This window comes from Prionailurus bengalensis, chromosome E2 (genome assembly GCF_016509475.1).
Source record: "Prionailurus bengalensis isolate Pbe53 chromosome E2, Fcat_Pben_1.1_paternal_pri, whole genome shotgun sequence".
NCBI classification, from domain to species: Eukaryota; Metazoa; Chordata; class Mammalia; order Carnivora; family Felidae; genus Prionailurus; species Prionailurus bengalensis.
Window position 1 is genome coordinate 509027 of NC_057352.1, and position 6571 is coordinate 515597.

Sequence of the window (6571 nt, forward strand, 5' to 3'; positions counted from 1 at the left end):
CATCCCCTTTAAGGTTGGGCAGGGGAGGCTTGGAGGATGGGATGGCATCTGACACCAGCCACATGTGCTCTGAGGCCATTAAGTGTCCCCAACCTGAATTTTACTGCTCCACAGCGGCACTCCTAGCTTGTGGCAATAATCCCTCTGCCTGTGTGTGTGGCTGTCTTCTTGGGGACCCCGTTAAAAAAAAGGGCCTGTCGGGGCGCCTGGGTGGCGCAGTCGGTTAAGCGTCCGACTTCAGCCAGGTCACGATCTTGCGGTCTGTGAGTTCGAGCCCCACGTCGGGCTCTGGGCTGATGGCTCAGAGCCTGGAGCCTGTTTCTGATTCTGTGTCTCCCTCTCTCTCTGCCCTTCCCCCGTTCATGCTCTGTCTCTCTCTGTCCCAAAAATAAATAAACGTCGAAAAAAAAAATTAAAAAAAAAAAAAAAAAAAGGGCCTGTCAGGAGGCAGCAATTTCAGAGCAACTACTTACCACCCAAAACCCCCAACCACCTATCTAGACACTGCTCATGCCACCATTCATTCATTTGCCTGTTAATATCTTCCAGGTATCTGTACATGTCAGGCTCTGCTCTGTCCCTTTCCTGGATCCTGGATAAACAGTGTGACCATAAACAGCCTGTGTCCCAGATCTTCCCAGGCATGGGACTTCCTCCAAGGTGCCTTAGATTGACAGGGTCATTAAGCGCCACCCTGGAGTGAAGACAGAAGGAAGACAGGAGGAATGGCCAGGGCAGAGGAAGGCACCCTGTCCCAGAACTCATGCTCCTTGGGGGTTGCGGCTCTAGTCCTGTGCTGAGGAGTAGAAGTATCACAGAAGCAAGGGCAGAAAGGAGTATGCCTGCTGGGACTGCTGGCATTATGGGAAACTCATGTGGAAGGCATCTGCTGGGAATGCAGCATCTTGGGCCTTGGCCTTGTCCTCCTTGACACTCCCCTGAAAAGGAAGAACTGGGGGAGGGTGGGGGATATGAGAGAGGCCAGATCTGCCCTCAGGTCCCAGAGACCCAAGCCCCAAAGCCCTCTCACCTCACATCCCTCCCCTCACGGGCCACTAGCCTCTCTCCCAGGGGCTCCAGCCCTCCCAGCCCAGACCCTCCCACAAGTGTTGCTCCTGCTTACCTTCCAGGGCTTGGCAGAACCAGAGCCCCTAACATATGGCAGGCATGCTGTGGGCCCCTTACATCAGCTTGCTTGATCCTCACTCTGTTCCTGAGAGTGATGGTTAGGATCAACACTACCAGACCCATCTTACACTAAGGAAACTAGGCGTCAAGGGGGAAGATGCTTGCTTGAATTGAGCTTCTGCGGGGAAGCACCCCCACACGTCCCCACCCATGACCAACCGAGATAATGAGTCCTGTGGAGAAGGCTGTATCCACGTGGACCCACACCCCCCAGAATTAGTCTGGGGATGTGGCAGCCCACCTGGGCTCTGGTGAAGGGGTCTATATAGCTGCCATGGACCCACGGTGATCCAGAGGATGAAAAATACTTGGAGTAGGAAGCCCAGAAACTGCAGTTCCACCATGTGCCACTAACTGGCCACATCCCTGCTCTGGACCTATTTCTTCTTGGGTACAAAAAGGACAGGAGGATGGATGGCATTAAGTCTCAGAAAGCCTTTGTGAAATATAACATAACATAGGAACACCTCATGGTGCCCCTGCTGCCAGAAGCCACACCACCTTTGCACCCTCCATCCTGTCCTGGCTCCCAGGCTGGGCAGGGGGTCACTGAGCTCAGGCCTCCACAGAAAGTGGCCCTCTGATTCAATGCTTGGAAGTTGGGCCTCAGACCCCTGCCTCTAAAACAGAAACTACCCATGAGCCTAGGCTGAGTCCCTATGGGCAGCTGTGGCTCCACACCACGCCCAGGCTGCAAACTTCTCAAGGGGTTATTGTGCAATGCTGGCTAAGTTCCGTAACATGAGGAAAAAGAGGTACTATCATCACCCTCTTATACAAGTGGGGAAAGGGGGCCACAGAGAGATTAAATCAAAGGTGTGAAGCAAGTGATAGGTGAGGATGTGAACTCAGGTAGGCAGTCAGACTTGAGTCTATGCTCTCAAAAAGATACACTGTTAATAGAGGTATGAGTGCTCAGCTCAATCAGTTTTGACCAATGTACACATCTGTGTAGCAACCATCCAGACTAAGCTCTAGAACTTTCTGAGGATGGAAATGTCCTGGAGCTGTGCTGTCCAATTCAGCAGCCATATGCCCCATGTGGCTCCTGAACAGCAAAAAACACAGGTGGTGTGACTGAGAAACTGGATGTGTAATTTGAAGTCTAACTGATTCACATTTTAATATCTACATGTGGCTGTTAGCTACCATTTTGGACAGCTCAGCACTAGGACTTTTCAGAACCACGGACAGCTCCCACCAGGCACACTTTCCAGGCGAAGCCCTACCCAGCCCCAGGGTGATTGCTGCTGGGATTTCTGACGGCACACATGAGCTGTGCCTATTCTTGAACTTTATACAAAGTAAATCGTATGCTGTGTAATAGTCTGAAGATTCAGCCCCATGCTATCAGTTTTATGGACATCACTGGTAGCAGACACCTGTCAGGATGCCTCTACAGAGACTGTTTGGGGACAAAGTGAGATACCAAGTAGGCAAGTGCTCAGAAGAGGGGAAAAGCGATAGTCCCAGCTGTCTTGAATTCAGTTCCTGACAGACTCCCAATAGGGAAGGGCTGATGTGAGGCCTTTTGCCCCTCCGCACAGGGGTGAAAGTGGAGAACTGATCCCTGGGGCCCTGATGCACCCAGTGCCCACACCTTCCTCCCAGTGTCATTCCTAGACTGGAGACAGTGAGTGTGAGGGATAATTGGAGTCTGTCAGACCTAGAATCAAATCTACCTTACCACTCTCTGCTGGGTGACCTTGGGTTGTTCAATCCCCTGAGGCCTGGGTTTTTTATCTGTAAAACTGGGTAATAGTGAAGGCTGTTTATTCATTCATTCAACAAATACTCCATGGACTGTGCACGATATCATGAAACTTGCAGTCTGTGATGAATGGGAACAAGTATAAAGTCTTCAAATGTGTAAAAAACACATGTGTAAAATGTGTAAAAGTGCTAAAAAAACAAACAAACCCATAATGTAGATGTGTGTGGCACCTGTTTTGGGTCAGGTGGTTAGTGAGGGCCTCTGAGGTAATACCTAAATTTAAATGCTATTCAGCAACCAGGGGGTGGGCCAAGGGAGAGCTATAGGTGAGGCCTGTAAACAGGAAGAAATCAGGTCATGCAGGCCTCAGAAGGCATGGGAAGTGTGGATCTGGTCAAATCAGGGTCAGCAAACTCAGCTCCACTTACTGCCTATTTCTGCAGAGACCATGAGCTGAGAATAGTTTTTCCATTTTTAAGTGTTTGGGAGGGAAAAGTCATCAGATTAACGTTAAGTGAAATTCAGATTTCAGCATTCAGTGAAGTTCTGGATTTCATCAGGACAAAAAAAAAAAAAACGTGTGGGTATGTGTTTTCTCTCTCGTTAGGTAAGTATCTACTTGATTTGACATCCTTGGTTTTGCCTCTTGGCCTGCAAAGCTGAGAACGTTTGCTACCCAGTGCTTTACAGGGAGAGTCTGCCGACCTGCTGTGACAGCCAGGGCAGGGACGGAAGGTTTAAGGCAGGGGTGGCCTCACTGTTCAGGGTGTAAAGACCCCTCTGGTGCTGTGTGGAGAGCAACAGAGGGGGCAGGGGGAGGCAGCAGACCTGTGAAGAGGTGACAGTCTGGACTAGGCTGAGGATGGCAGGGCAGCAGAGTGAAGGCAGCAGGAGCAGCACATGTTTTGAGGAAGATCTAGTTTCTGAAAATGTCCAGCCCTGTGACCACCACCCTGCCATGCGCCTCACCTGGCTCCTCAGGTTCCATTGCCTGCTACTCTGCTCCGTCTCTGGGCTGCTTGACCTCAGCAGTTACAGGACGGGGGGCATGCGGTCTTAGTCCCAGACAAAGAGCCCAGGTTGTGGGAGAGAGCCCCCGCCTCCTCCCATCTACTCCCATACAGCAATCAGGCTTCTGGCACTCACTTAGGGGCTCAGGGCTGGAATTCTGGAAAATGAAGCACTGCTGGGTGAGCAAAGGCAACAGGGAGTGGGTGTGGCCATACACGTGGGCTTCCCTGGGACAGACCCAACTGCTTCCTTCCCCCAAATGGAAAACACATGTCTACACAAAAACCTGTAAGTGAATGTTCACAGCAGCATTATTTGGGTAAACAAACTGGTATATCCATATAATGGAGTATTACTCAGCTATAAAAATGAATGAAGTACTGACACATAGCACAACATGGATGCACTTTAAAAACATGCTCAGTGAAAAAACCCAGACACAACAAACCCACACATTGTATGGTCCCATTTAATTTATATCGCATGTCCGGAACAGAGAAAGATTAATTAAGAGAGAATTAACAGAAAGATTAATGGTTGCCAGAGGCTGCGGAAATGGGGAATGGGGAGTGATAGCTAAGGGGTATGGGCCATAAGCACGCACCTGAGTTCACACCTGCAGACACAAAGGAGGTGTCACACACACAAAACACCCCTTCCCCACACAGACATGCATGGTGACACACCTGACCACTCGCACACACCTGAAGTCTCATCTGCACACACAAATGGTGTCACACATGGGGCGCCTGGGTGGCTCAGTCGGTTGAGCATCCGACTTCGGCTCAGGTCATGATCTTACAGTTCGTGAGTTCAAGCCCCGCGTCAGGCTCTGTGCTGACAGCTCGGAGCCTGGAGCCTGCTTCGGATTCTGTGTCTCCCTCTCTCTGCTCCTTCCCCACTCATGCTCTGTCTCTGTCTTCCAAAAATGAATAAACATTAAAATTTAATTTTAAAAAAAAACACAAATGGTGTCACACATGCAATACACTCTTCTCTGATGCACCAGCGGTAACATGCCCAGTCAAATGCACATACCTGAGGTCACACTGCAGACACAGGCAAGGGCTGTGCTGGGGTCCGCACACACAGGAGGTCTCATCTGCCCACACAGGTGGTGCTTCGCATGCAATACACCCTTCACTTCTGAAACGCACAGGTGGTGACACATTCAGCCACGTGCACACACCTGAGGACACACCTACACAGACAAGTGACGCACTGGGTCCCCCGCCCCCCGCGCCCCCGACATCTCATATACACACTCAGGTGGTACCTCACATGCAAGACAGCCCTCCTCTGACACGCACACGTGCAGTGTCACACTCGGCCACACACAGCTGAGGTCTCATGGGCACGCATAGGTCTCTTCCTCATACCCTGCGGCACGCGCACACGGTCCCTCCTCTCTCCCCTCCCCCACGACCTCCCGCGACCCATCGCCGGGTCCGCGCTCCCCTCCGAGCCCCACCCGGCCACCAGTCACTCCCGCTGCGTACACGCGGGCCTCGTCGTCCCTCACACCCACGAAAGCCACCACGCCAGGACCGCGGACTCACCTCGGCCGCGGGCCCCCGTCACAGGCGGGCAGCGCCGCCAGCCGCCAGCCTCCGCACACGTCGAAGGCACTTCCGGCTCTCACTTCCGCCGACGGCCCGCGCTCGGCTCGGGGCCGGACCTCGGAGGGGGCCCTGCCCGCTGCATACCAGGAGCCGGCACAGGTGACTCGCCTTGTGGGAAATGGAGTCCAGAGGGCGACGAGCCACGAAGGGAGCGTGGGAGCGTGTTGATGAGCCGCTGTCGCGGGGGACCAGACGGATATGAACACGCATGGATCTATGTAAGTTCTTGCAGATATGCAGCGGACTTTTTTCTTTCTCTTCGCACACTCACGTACGCCCACACTCGTCTAACTATAGTTTGGGGTATTCCCAGCCCCCCCCCCCCCCCAACCCCTGAGCCCTGTGCATCCTGTAAAGCTTCAGCAAATGCCCTCTAAGAACCAGTAATTCTTCCAATTACTCAAAAAACTCAAGAAACCACATCATTACCTTCTATGTAGTCATATGCTCATTCCTCCCAATTACGTCCTTTTTGTTTTCATTTTTTAGTGAAGCCCGCATAAAAAACCATGCACAGCACTCTGCTGTGCCTGGTGGAGTCGACTCCTGATGTGCAGGCTAACCTTCTCTACCCTTCCTTCCCACTAGTCAGTTGATCACAAGGGGAGATTAAAGAAATCAGCCACTTATCTTAGACTAGAATTGTGCAAGAGCTTTCTAGAGTTGAGGGAGATGTTCTATTTGTAACTACTGAGCAGTTGGAATGTGGCTAATGTGATTGAAGAACTCAGTATTTACTAATTTGGGGTGAATTAAAATTTTTTTTTAATGTTTATTTTTGAGACAGAGAGAGACAGAGCATGAATGGGGGAGGGGCAGAGAGAGAGGGAGACACAGAATCGGAAACAGGCTCCAGGCTCTGAGCCATCAGCCCAGAGCCTGACGCGGGGCTTGAACTCAGGGACCGCGAGATCGTGACCTGGCTGAAGTCGGACGCTCAACCGACTGAGCCACCCAGGCGCCCCTAGGGTGAATTTAAAATTACATCTAAATAGCTATACCTAGCTAGTGATTACGATGGACAACTTGGTACATC

At 51.7% G+C, this 6571-nt stretch overlaps 1 long non-coding RNA gene across 1 annotated transcript; it reads right to left on the bottom strand.

Annotated features, from left to right (window-relative positions):
* Positions 1-4780: 4780 nt before the first annotated feature.
* Positions 4781-5692, bottom strand: LOC122494682. Its single transcript, XR_006300249.1, has 3 exons — positions 5473-5692; positions 4952-5059; positions 4781-4828 (listed from the first exon to the last, which is right to left on the bottom strand). It is a non-coding gene; the product is annotated as an uncharacterized LOC122494682 (long non-coding RNA).
* Between the last annotated feature and the right edge of the window lie 879 nt (positions 5693-6571).